The following is a 13513-nucleotide window of genomic DNA, read 5'->3' on the forward strand; positions in this document are numbered from 1 at the left end:
CAATGACATTGATGTCTGGTCTTCTGAGATCAAAATTATTCTAAGTGCTTCATCCTGAAAGTTTTAAGTCTTAAATGATAGTGAAATGCTCTGTGACTTCAGAAATTCATTGCACACTATCACACATAACATAGTTCATCTTGCATAAAAGAAAATTTCTTCTGAAAATAACGCTTTTTGAAGAACCATTCGCAATATTTTCCCACGACCTCTAAGACATGAGTTCATTTCAGCAGCTGCCAGAGAGCACCAGAAAATAGACATTACAGCATGTGGGCAGCTATGATGATGTAGGAAGCACACATATTTGTACACATGTAGCATTAAGAGATCTTACATGACATTATAAAAGAAAGAGGACATCAGAGGATACTCCAAGAGCATAGGAATTTCGTAAACCATACTAAAGTGCATAATTCGGCTTCAAGGAGAGATTCATATGTCCAGATTCACAATGAAGTAGGCCACAACATATTAAGCTTTTCAGTGTGCTTTTCAGGATGCAAATTTTCTTGGAGTACCAGTACTGTATTGTCTCATGTTTGATTCTTTGTTATGGCATAATGCCATAGGTGCCAGAAGATGAACATGTGCACTTGAAATTCAGTGAACAGTTGAAACTAGTCAACAGTGTTGCATGAAACACTTTGTTTCTTATAAATTGACTTCATTTGCAGAAAAGAGTAGTAAAAGTTAAATTTATTTAGCAAACCAACAAAAATAACTTCAGTGTTGTGCAAGACAATTAATGCTTGACTGCCGAAAATGTGGAAATAAAATCAAATTAGAAAACTGAAACTAACAACAGCCTTCCATAATTATGTGAATGTATTTTAATTCACTTGATAGCTCCCACCCACAGAAATCCATTTTGTTTTCATTTGACATGTGAACTGTAAAAGAAGAAGAAACAGCACATCAGGAAACAGCAAAATCACTAAACGTACACACAGGGCATTGTCCCCTCCCCATTAAAACCCATGCCAGAAAAATTATTCTGTGTAGCATGACTGCTTCTTGCTACTGCTGCAGCCACACTTCAAGTAGCCAGAAGTGGGAGAAGGCACTGTACACACGCAGCTCAACTGCGAATGCATACGACCCCACTGGCAACTGCTCAAAATGAACTTAATGTAAACAGTTGTGACATCACACTCATCAGAAGCAATTTGCTCTTATGAAGTATTCCATAGTCTTTATCGTAAGGTCTTTGACACATTTTGCTGTTTATCAGTTTTTACCAGTCAAAATTAAAAACTTAACCAAACACTAAAATGATGAAAATTTGTGGAATTCTAGAAAATTCGTTTTTCCTGGATAAAAAAATTCCCGGGTTTTTCCCAGATTTCCCAGTTCTCCTGGAGTGTATACACCCTGTAATAGTAATCATGAAAACTGGGGTGTGTTCCTTAGTTGTGTGACCAATGCATACAATTCCACAAGCCACATGCCGTTCACCATACAAGATAATACATAGGGGACAAATGCTTTCGCCTTTCCAAGTGATTAAACTAAAACTTGGAACTGATGCTGTGAAAAAATTTGCAAAATGGTTGCAAAATGTTTGACAACAAGAGAAATGAGCAAAATCAACAGCTTTAAAGCACCAGGAGCAGATAGGACAAAGTGTGAAGAAATTGTCACAATATTGGGTTGGCCAGTGGATACTGGTGACAAACCCACACACACCTAAGGGTAAAACACAGAAATTCATGACTTGATACTACAGATTGTACCAAATCATGGAAATGACATCACCTGTCAACATTAAGATATAGAGGACAAAATGCTTGGATTATTCATGTGGGGCAAATTAAGTTATTCAAGAGACCTGTGGATTCCTTGCCATAAGTACCATCACCATCTCCAGTGAGGAATATGAAATCTAGGATGCGAAAGACGACTTGCAAGTGAAGTATGTCTGAAACGTATTATGCACTTCAACAACATTGATAGCATTTCAGACTACTGTTTTGTTATATTTCACTGTGTTTCTTTTATCTAGGATAAATAGGGGTTTTATGACTTCTTGTTGTTGTTCTATTCACAGCATGTTTGGGATGTTTATTTACTTTTCATTCTTAGTTCATAACTTCTGTTCACGAATAGACTCAATATTACTTCTGTATATGAGGGTTCTGTAGTTTTGTCCAGTTAACCTCATCTTTTGCTGGAGGGAGAAGTAATGATAACGGTTCCTTTCCGCAGGTGGCAAAATGCAAAATGGATCCTGGAGGAATGAAGTGGGAAGCTGCAAAGAAATGGGTACAGGTACAAACTAAGGAATTACAGAGCAAAGAGAAGCTAGACCCTGATATTGCTTGAAGACTTACGGGGATGTCAGATGAAAAGCATTATGATCCACCTGAGTACAATGATACAAATTGGCATATGAATATGCAAAGTAAAGGTCATCCTCAGACAAGCTGAAGTGAGTGAATGTTAAATGGAAGTGTTAATGCTGCAGCCACATTTCCAGAGAGCAGGCACACATTGGGTCTACTCATTTATTATTATTTCTTTCCTTTCTCAGACGTTATGTCTGATTAAAAATGGAAAGTGACGCAGACCTTGATCAAGCGTGACTTCCTTTTAACTGTACGGTGTATGTTACATTGCATTTAGGAACTTTTGGGTAATTGAACATATATAAATAATTACAGATTTCTGTAGTTGTATATATAAGTTTGGATGTAGCTGTATTGCGTTGATGTACTGGTGAATATTGTGTGGTATGACTCCTGTAGTTCATAGTATAATTGGTATAATGTCAACTTTATCCTGATGCCACATGTCCTTGACTTCCTCAGCCAGTTGGATGTATTTTTCAATTTTTTCTCCTGTTTTCTTTTGTATATTTGTTGTATTGGGTATGGATATTTAGATTAGCTGTGTTAATTTCTTCTTTTTATTGGTGAGTATGATGTCAGGTTTGTTATGTGGTGTTGTTTTATCTGTTCTAATGGTTCTGTTCCAGTATAATTTGTTTTCATCATTCTCCAGTACACTTTGTGGTGCATACTTGTACGTGGGAATGTGTTGTTTTATTAGTTTATGTTGTAAGGCAAGCTGTTGATGTATTATTTTTGCTACATTGCCATGTCTTCTGAGGTATTCTGTATTTGCTAGTATTGTACATCCGCTTGTTATGTGATCTACTGTTTCTATTTGTTGTTTGCAAAGTCTGCGTTTATCTGTTGTGGTATTGGGATCTTTAATAATATGCTTGCTGTAATATCTGGTGTTTATTGTTTGATCCTGTATTGCAATCATGAATCCTTCCGTCTCACTATATATATTATTATTGCCAGAAATGGTAAATGTAAATTCTTACAATCATGGAAAACCAAAGGGCATGGCTAGAATGGAATTACAGAACAATGTAGTATTAATAAATAGTATGGCTTGTGACATAGCAAACATGACATTTCATTTACCATCTACCAGGTATAATCCTGGTACAAACACACCTAAGTAAACACAACCTACATTGTACTGACCTGAGAAGCTGCTAGAAATTGTGCCTATCCAAAACTTTTAACCTTCCTGAATAATACTCTAAACCCATGCGTCCTACGTAGTAAAACAGAAAGAGGGAAATACAGCAGAGTGAATGCTCTGGCACATATAGGAATATCATGATAGGCAACATCATAGTATCACATCTGTAAGTGTGACATCATCAGTGTTGTAATAGTTCTGATTGTGATTTGTGTAATCTAGGGGAAGTCAATACATTAGTCAGATTAGCTGTGCAACAGATATCCATTGGTTGGTTCACAAATAAAGTTAAGAAAAAGTAAGAGAGTATGTGTAAGATGTTAGATAAATTTGTAATTAAATATAATTTGTATCAGTGAGTAAGAAATAGCTTCAATAAAGATCAAGGTACAATAAAGATCAAACTCGATGAGTTTGGACATAGAATATAAGAAATGAAGCTCAATCCATGATATCAAGTGATTCAGTTCAGTGAGTGTAGAAGAAAAATTAAATTATTTTTAAATGTTACTGTAAAATGTGGATGATAAGACCATTTCAGAGATACTCTAAGTAGAAATATTTGAAGTGAATTTTTTGAAAGGAAGGAAAAGTATTTCACCCAGGAATAGTCTTGCAAGCTAACATTTGTTACATCTACACAATTACTCTGCAATTCACAGTTAAGTGCCTGGCAGAGGGTTTATCAAACCATCTTCAAGCTCTTTCTCTACCATTTCACTTATCAATGTCACAGAGGAAAAAGGAGCACTTGAATTTTTCTATGTGAGTTCTGATTTCTCTTATTTTATCACAATTATCATTCATTCCTAAGTAGTTGGGTGTCAATAGAATATTTTCGCAATCAGATGAGAAAGTTAATGATTTAAATCTCCGTCTTTGGTTTGCTTTACCCATAAAATTATCTATGAGACTGTTCCCGCAATGTTTTTGAGTATCAAGAGCAGTGCAAGAAGTATTGAGCACCACAGAGATACTGCACACCAAACTGGTATCACGAGTCACCAATGAGATGCTAGGAAGAAGCTGTGCCTCTTGTAGTTCTGAAGCATCACCACAATGTCTCTGTCCTGAAATATGTCACCAGAGGCCAGGAAGGCAGTTCTGTTTGAGGTCAGATCCTGCCCACTTCTAGGAAGTTCCTATCAGAGTAATGCTGTTGTGCATCCAAGTTGCTGTGACACAGTTTGTGACAACCATCGGGGAGTGAAGAGACTTCCAACTCCTGTGAACTGTGCTTATGTGCCAACACTATTCGAACAGTGTCAACAAGTGTCTATGATTTGTGTTTTCTAGTGACTGTAGTGAAGCCACAGTATGGCCGTTCTGAACTTCTATAATTCGCCACTCAGTAATTAAGGCTCATTTAGTGAGTTCTGATCAACAAATCTTCATGTGCAGTCTCATACCTACAGCTGAGTCTAGGAAGCAAAATGTAAGTTTTGTTGTAATTAATAAAGTACAAATTATTCACAGAGTTCTAATTAGCTGAATTATTACTTGATACCTCAGTGTCCAAGAGGTCAGACACAACAAGTAAAATGACACCAAGGATAGAGCTTGAAATTAGGTCATTGCAGCATATTGTGTAACAAACTCTCTCTTGCAGCAGTGCTATTTTTCTGTTTGTGTGTGTTGTTATGAGGGTTAGAACTTAAATAGTGGCAACTATTTATTCACAACTGATACATAAGAGTGACATATTTGCACCTGTCACTGTCCTTCAAAGTAGTCACCAGCATTGTGTAGAACCCTTTGCCAGCGATGTGGAAGGCACAGTATACCATTAGCAGGGCATGCTCTGTCAATAGTGCAAATGGAGAGGCCTACTGCATGTCGAATTTCTGCAACAGTTCTGAAGTAAATGCCACGAAATGGTTCCTTCAGCTTCAAAATCAAATCAAAGTCACAAGGACTTTAGTCTGGGGAGTATGGTGGATGGTACAGTACTTCTCAGTCCCATCGACCAAACAGAGCAGCCACAGCTTGCACTGTATGCACCAACACATTGTCGAGCAAAATGATGGGTGGGTTGCACAGAAAGTGTCACCACTTCTTTTGCAAAGCTGGTCACAGGTGAAGCTCCAAAAATGAACAGCAATTCTGTGCATTGACTGTCTGTCATGGAGGAACATAATGGGTTATGATAACACCATCACAGTCATACACGAGACTCACCATAACTTTCACCATACTGGGGCTCTGACACTCTTTCAACTTTCACGGCAACCCATAATGACGCCATTCGTTGGATTGGCATTTCAGTTTTGGCTCATACAATGAGGCCTGTGTCTCATCCAGTGTTATGATATGGCGTAAGAAAGCCTCTCCTTTGCGCTCATAGAGCTCCAACTCGTCATAATGCTCCATTTCTGCATTTCCGTCAAGTCATGCGGAATCCATTGTGATGCAATTTTTCAGGTGCCCAAGCATTCCTTCAGGATGCAAAACACTGTCGGATGCATTAATCTGGTTTTGTGAGAGAGCTCACGAATTGTATAGAGTCAATCACTGTCCACTATCGCGGCAACAGCATGCAGTTCTTCTTCAGAGACGCTAGGACAGCCTGCCCAATGCATGCCTGCCACAGTTTGCCGACCTTCGTTTAAGACCTTTACCCAACGTACCACTATTCTGTATGGCAATGCATGATGACACTGTCATGCATATGACCTCTGGCACATTCAATCTTGATCTAGCTCCATTGTTCCTGTTTCAAAAACATAGTGACACTGTTACATAAGACCACTCGCTCACAAGTGACAGTGTTTCCCTCAATTGCACGCACACCGGTGACATGGGACGGGCGAGTCCATTTGCTCGGTGGTAAGGTATGTATGTCAACAACGTGTGCTATCAGTGACAAAAGTAGATTCCATTGCATAGTGTCTCCACAGCAGTGTTGCCACTATTTATGTTCCAACCAATGTATACTGACTGTTCATGATGTCCCTTCTGGATGTGTCTTTAATGCAAGGTATAAAATTGCGGGGACAAAGGACTGGACATCTATTACAGGCACTGCAAGAAATTACAGCAGCATGATGACTGCCACCCCAGCCTGTTCAATTGGAAACAACTCAACAAACAGTTCAAGCACCTAAATTCAGAGAGTTTATGAGGCAAAGTGAAGACTAGGCTGATATGTTGCACATCTGATGGCTTATTTCAGCACCTACAGCATAACAGGTAACCAACATATTTACCATTTTCTCTCCATTGTAAACTTGGATGTATTCTGGTTGGCAACAAAACTGTTTTCAGATCACCAACCTCTTGAGGTCCCCTATGACGAGTTAGATGCTAAATTGTCAAATCATTTTAAATCACAAGTGCATGTAGCAACTGCTTATCACAAGTTTTTCAGATTAAAACAGCAGCCAGGACAATCCTTCAAACAATGGGTATCAACACTTCATGGCCTTACTAGGCAACGTCACTTTCAGTGTACATGAGGGTTAAGTTACAGTGATGTCATGATGAGCAACATGGGTACTCAGAACAAGTCTGATACCCGTATTCATGCTCCCATAACAAAACATCCAAACTCTGACCTCAGTACAGTATTGTCAAATACTGAGTCACAGGACTTGATTTTCAATTAACTGCAGCACAGCCTTCACAAGTCTTGTCTTCACTTTCGAATACAAGATAGGACAAAGTGCCCATGCTGCAAGGTCAAGGATTTCCCATGTGGCAAACAAGGCCGCATACAGTTGCTATGCTTAAGTACAGATGGTGTTAGGCAGCTTTCAAATTCCAAGTCAGACAGTGATTCTAATGATGCCTATATTGTGTCTGCTGCACAGCAGTCCACCGATCCTGTTGTTATTTTGCCAGATTCCCAGGATACAAACTCTGAACTTATCAATCACCAATCCAATATGTTGTACATTCAGTAGTGTGTGTTCAACAAGTATCTTAATTTCCAGTTAGATACTGGTGCTACTGTTCAACTACACTATGTATGAATGGTTAGGCAGTGCACAGCTTCAGCAATCACATAGCTCAATCACTTAACCCATTGTCAGCATACAATGAACAACCTATTCCAGGGCTTTGCAGTGCGCAGTACCACGGTACTACTAAAACAGTGTTATTTTGTGTGTTGTACTCCTGCAAGTCTAGTTTTGGCATAGATAGTTTTGACCTTTTTGGTCTGTCAGTTCATAGAAAGGTGTTACAAATTAATCCATCTGTTTTTCTGGCCAATATTAATGCATTATCTGACAAGTGCAATTCTGTTCTATGGTAGTTTAGACAAGACAAAAGGGTTCAAGGCCCACTTGTCAGTGAAAGACAATATGCAGCCCAAGTTTTTTTGTGCTCATACTGACCCTTACGCATTAGGGGACCGGGCCACCACAGAGTTGCCATGGTTGCAGGACAGTGATGTCATCAAACCAGTGTCAGCCAGCCAATGGGGATCACCCTGGCAGTCCTAGCTAAACAGTCAAGCAGGTGGAGACTCTGCAGATTTCAAATCCACTGTCAACCAATAAAATGTTGTTGATTCTCTTCCACTGTCCCACCCTAACAACAGGATAGACAAATTACGTCATGGTTATTTCTTTTCAAAAATTGATCTCCTGGAGGCCTACTTGCAACTGCCTTTAGATGAAGAGTCAAAGAAGATTTTTGTGATCAACACACACAAGCAATTATGCCAGTTTCTGCAACTTCCATTCAGAAGCACTTCTGCCCCAGCTACTTTCCAAAGGTACCTTGACCAATTGACGATGCAAGTATCTTCTTGTCCTAACTGTTTAGATGCTATAGCAGTCTCTAGTTGTATGCTTGTAGAACACTTATAAAATTTAGAGGCATTGTTTCAGATGTTGTCCACAGCGAGACTGACATTGAACCATTCTAAGTGTTCCTTCTTTTTCACTGAAATTAAGTATCTGGGTCACGTGATTAATGCGCACGGCATCCATCCATCACAGTCACACTTAGTGGCCATTCCTGATTTACCTGTGCCAACCAATGTATCAGAATTTCAAGCTGTAATGGGAAAGCTAACCTATTACATCCATTTTACCCCAAATGCCACTCAGATGATGGCAACTCTAAGTCGGTTGCATCACAAGGGTATTTCATTCATATGGTCAGCTGAATGTCAGTCCATTTTCCAGCAGCTGATAGATGTATACTAAGTGATCAGTGTTTGCTCACTTTGATCCCAGCAAACCTGTCATTCTTGCATGAGATGCCTTATTTACAGCAGTGGTGCAATGTTGTCACACCGAGTGGGCTCCAATGACAGGCCAACTGTGTTTGTGTCAAAGACATTAATCAAGGCCCAATGCAACTACAGCCAACTTGAAAAGAAGGTGTTGGCTATCCTTTATGAGGTCACACACTTCCATCAGTACCTACACAGCCAACACTTATTTCTAGTTACAGAACAAAGACCACTGATGGCTCTGTTCAGGTCCTCCCAGCTCATATAGTGCAGAAGATGCAAAGGTGGGCCCTTCTCTTGTCCAATTATCGGTACAATTTGGCATTTCAGCCCACTGTCAAAGACTCCAACAGTGACCTCCTTTCAAGGCTTCCTTTTAGCTCCAATATTGCATTTGACCCCTCTGAGGACTCCTGTCATCACATGATTCAGAAGAAATCTGGCTTTTGGAAGATTTTCTGGTCACCTTTCACTGTGTGGTGCAGGAAACAGCATCGGACGTGGCACTGCAGATGGTGCTCAAGTTCCTTTGTTGTGGGTGGCTGCAGAGTCTGAAGGAGATCCACCACCCGGTGGTTCACTGCTACTTTGCTCATCAGTGTGCCATCTCTGCATAGATGAATGTTCTCTTGATGCACACCAAAAAAGGCAATGCAAGTGTCATGGCCCCTCAGTAGGAAGTTCTTCGGTTCTTGCACTAACAACATTGGGATATTGCACACACAAAGCAGTTGGAGAAGTGCCTTTGTACTTGACCAGGAATGGCTGCACAAACAGAGGCCATGTGTGCAGAGTATCAATCTGGTCCCCCATCAACAGTACTTTGAGTGCCCACATTCTGATGGACTTTGGCAATGCCTGCTTATAGATTCTGTTGAGCTATTGGTTGTCAGTACATGTAACAAGTGCCCCTTCATCATTCTGAAATCTATTACATCAGTCAGCACAGTATCATCTCTTACGTCGATCTTCTGCACTGAATGCTAACCTGAGATGATAGTGTCAGATAATAAGTCACAGTTCACCAGCAGAGCTCCTGCATGATTGATGCCACAGGACTCTGCTCCATTTGCTATGTCTGCTGCAGAGACCTTATGACCCTCCTTCTGAGTTACAATTTCAGCCTTGATGAGCAGCGATCTTTCATGTGTTTACATCATCCACAGTGTGACAGGGTTGAAGAGGCAGCATCAGACCCAGCTTCAGCCAATCCACTTGGGAGATTCTGCCACTCCCTTTCCGTTCACAGATTCAGCATACAGCCAGGACATGCAGCAGCCAATGTCACAGTTGCAGTCATTGCTTCTGGCAGCACTGTTATCTCTACAGTGGGAGACGCCCATGGACGTTGATCTTGTGCTGCCACCAACATCACAGTCATGCTGGCAGCCCATGACACAGCTATATCAGATTCGTACCCAGTAACTCAGTTGGATGCCCTGGAGGACTCAGATATCATCTCTAATGGCCTGTCATCTTGTCTGCACCTACTTCCGGAATTGCATTGGTGGTCCCCCCTGCTGTCATGTCCCATCTTCATATCTAACGTTGGGACAGATGTTTGGGAGGGGAGGGGGAATGCAGTGCCATCAACTACTAACATTGGCACAAGAATTATTGACCACCACAGAGATACTGCACACCAAAGTGGTAACACGAGGCATTGATGAGGAGCTAGGAGGAAGCCATGCCTTCCGTATTTCCAAGGCACCACTGCTGTGCCTCTGTATGGAAATAGCGTCACCAGAAGCCAGGACTGCAATTTTGTTTGCAGTCACATCTTGCCCACTTCTAGGAAGTTCCTGTCAGAGTAACATTGTTGTGCTGCCTAGTTGCCATGACAGAGCTTGTGCCAACTGTCGAGGAGTGAAGAGACTTCCAACTCCCGTGAACTGTGCCTATGTGCCAACTCTATCAGCATTATATCAACAAGTGTCTATGAACTTGTGTTTTCTATTGACTGTATTGAAACCACAGTATGGCTGTTCTGAATTGTATGAATTTGCCACTCAGCAATGATGGCTCATTTAGTGTGTCCCGAACCGCAAGTCCATGTGTGCAGTCTCATAGTTACCCCTGAGCCTGGTGAGCAAACATAAGTTTTGTTGTAGTTGATAAAGTAATACATATTCAGAGTGTTCTAATTAACTGAATTATTAATAGCGACCCCAAGTGTCCAAGAAGTCAGACACAACAGTTCCAATTTAAGTTATTCATTGGTGACACCAGAAGTAAGCCGCCTCAGTCAATAATTGGCAAACCGCTAGCTAGGAAAAAATGCTGAGCAAGCCAAGGTGAACAGCGAAGCGACTGCGACAAGTGAGACTGGCCAAGCACACCTGTCCACAAGAGAACCACCATGACATCATGGCAACAGACGAGTAGCATCGTACTGGGGACAGAGCATAGTGTCACAAGAAAGCCCAGTTATAACACGATAGAAAATATTCAGCCACTGTTGAAGCAGAAATGAATGTATGAAAGACAAAGTTATAAAAGTCTGAAGCCATTAGGAGAGCTGTCCACATGAGAAAACTAGCATACATGATGTTGGTCCTACCCCCGACTGCAGCAGAGCATACACAAAGCGCCAGCACAAATAATACACCTTTCTTATTCTCACTCTCAGCTGCAGCTGCCTCACGGTACAGGGGAGGCTACATCAGTTGACTCTTTGCAACCTAACTGTCTATAAACATCTACGGAGTCTCAAGTCTCGCTGGAAGGACTTTGCTACAGCAAGCTGCAGTGCCACCTTCCCAGTCATCACTGAAGGTGTGCAGTGACTGCCATCATGCTGCTGACCTACTAAAAGCTTGAGCAGCATGGTGAAGAAGCTGCACACCATCTGTCAATGTGAAAGAGAGTCACTGCTGCTGTTCACCCACTCCTACAGCTGACACTGATGCTGCTGCCACCTGCCTCCTAACTGGAGATTGCAGGCCGAACTCTACATGACAACAAATACTAAAGGCTGGGCTGGAAGGTGATTGTCCTGGGCACACGTCCTCAATGTGAGCACCTTTGGGATCACCTGGCACAGGCTGCTGTCTGACACAGTGCATTGAAAGTCACACAAGCCTTCCACTGACACAGCAACTACTGCTAAGCAATACAAACCCACTACAGTTGACTTGTCTGCACACCACTCACCTGATTGAGCTGTATTTTTGATTGATAAATGTTTCACTGTGAGTAATGTTTTCTTGATGTTCTCGACCATGAAAAGAGCCTCCTCACTCCACCCTGCTCAGCACAATTACCATAGAGGTCTTAGACTGGAACCCTATACTATGCATGAGTGACTATAATCAGTCTCTTTTGTAGACAGACTGCATTTTCTCAGTATCCTATCAAATAACCAAAGTCTGGCACTGGCCTTACATAGAATTTAATCTATGTGATAATTCTATTTCATAACCTTACAAATTATTACACCCAATATTTGTATCACCTAATTGATTGTAATTGAGCCTCTTTAATATTGGAATCATAGGATATCACTTTTTTTAAGAGCACTATTTTACAATTCTGAACAATTAAAACAAGTTGTCATCTTTGCATCACTTTCATAACATATGCAATTGTGACTAAATACATGTGTCTCTTTTCTGATAGAATTCATTACAGATGACTGCATCAGCTGCATAAGTTTTATGTTACTATTGCCAGACAGGTCATTAATACACAACATGAACAAAAAGGGTACCAACACACTTCCCTGCAGCATGCCTGAAGCTGATTCTACTTCAAACAATCAAAAATCCAGGATTGAATATAACAGTATTATGAGAAGGGAAGTTGCTACTCACCATGTAGCGGAGATGCAGAGTCGCAGATACGCACAGCAAAAAGACTTTCACAATTAAAGCTTTCAGCCATTGGCCTTCATCAACAATATACACACATACGCGCGCGCACACACACACTCACACAAATGCAACTCACACACACAACTGCAGCTTCAGGCAACAGAAACCACACTGCGAACAGCAGCACCAGTGCATGATGGGAGTAGTGATTGGGTGGGGGTAATGAGAAGGCTGGGGTGCGGGAGGGGAGAGATAGTATGGTAGGGGTGTTGGACAGTGAAGTGTTGCCAAGTTAGACAGAGGGCAGGGAAGATGTGGGAAGTAGTGGCAAAAGAGAGACATAAAAAGATTGTGTGTGGTGGTGGAATTACAGCTGTGTAGTGCCTGAATGGGAACAGGGAAGGAGCTGGATGGGTGAGGATAGTCAAAGTTCCCACCTGCGCAATTCAGAAAAGCTGAGTTTGGTGAGAAGGATCCATATGGCACAGGCTATGAAGCAGTCATTGAAATGAAGAATATCATATTTGGGAACATGTTCAGTAACAGGGTGGTCAACTTGATTCTTGTTCACAGTTTATCGGTAACCATTCATGTGGACAGACAGCTTTTTGGTTGTCATGCCTACATAGAATGTAGCACAGTGGTTGCAGCTTAGCTTGTAGACCACATGACTGATTTCACAGGTAGAGAGTGAAGATTTCATTTTTCTTTAGAAGTGTGTGTGTGTCAGGTCAAGTGAACATAGATGGGCCACTTTGCCTCGTCTTTCAAGCTTCTGTATCAGAAGTTTAAGAGTCATGACAAGGAGCTGTGTAATATGTCCAAGTGTGGTCACTTTTGCTAACGCGCCGTGAGCGGCCGAAGGGGAGAAGCATGCCGAGAACTGATGGACACCTGCAGCCATTAGGATGGAATGCTAAGAACGTTATGCACGGAAACATCTGAGTTCTTCTGGCCTGGTGGCAGTCATTTTACCTGCCTTAGAATGCAGGAATGTGCCGACGGGTCCACCAAC

General features: G+C 41.3%; 1 long non-coding RNA gene across 1 annotated transcript in view; it reads left to right on the top strand.

Moving 5' to 3' along the window:
- Nucleotides 1-13513, top strand: part of LOC126456874 (uncharacterized) — a 392629-nt gene that overhangs the window by 361338 nt on the left and 17778 nt on the right. Inside the window, exons 2-3 of the long non-coding RNA XR_007585395.1 lie at nucleotides 2209-2431; nucleotides 6520-6690. This is a non-coding gene — a long non-coding RNA (uncharacterized LOC126456874). The remainder of the gene's footprint in view (nucleotides 1-2208; nucleotides 2432-6519; nucleotides 6691-13513) is intronic.

This window comes from Schistocerca serialis, chromosome 2, assembly GCF_023864345.2.
Source record: "Schistocerca serialis cubense isolate TAMUIC-IGC-003099 chromosome 2, iqSchSeri2.2, whole genome shotgun sequence".
NCBI lineage: Eukaryota > Metazoa > Arthropoda > Insecta > Orthoptera > Acrididae > Schistocerca > Schistocerca serialis.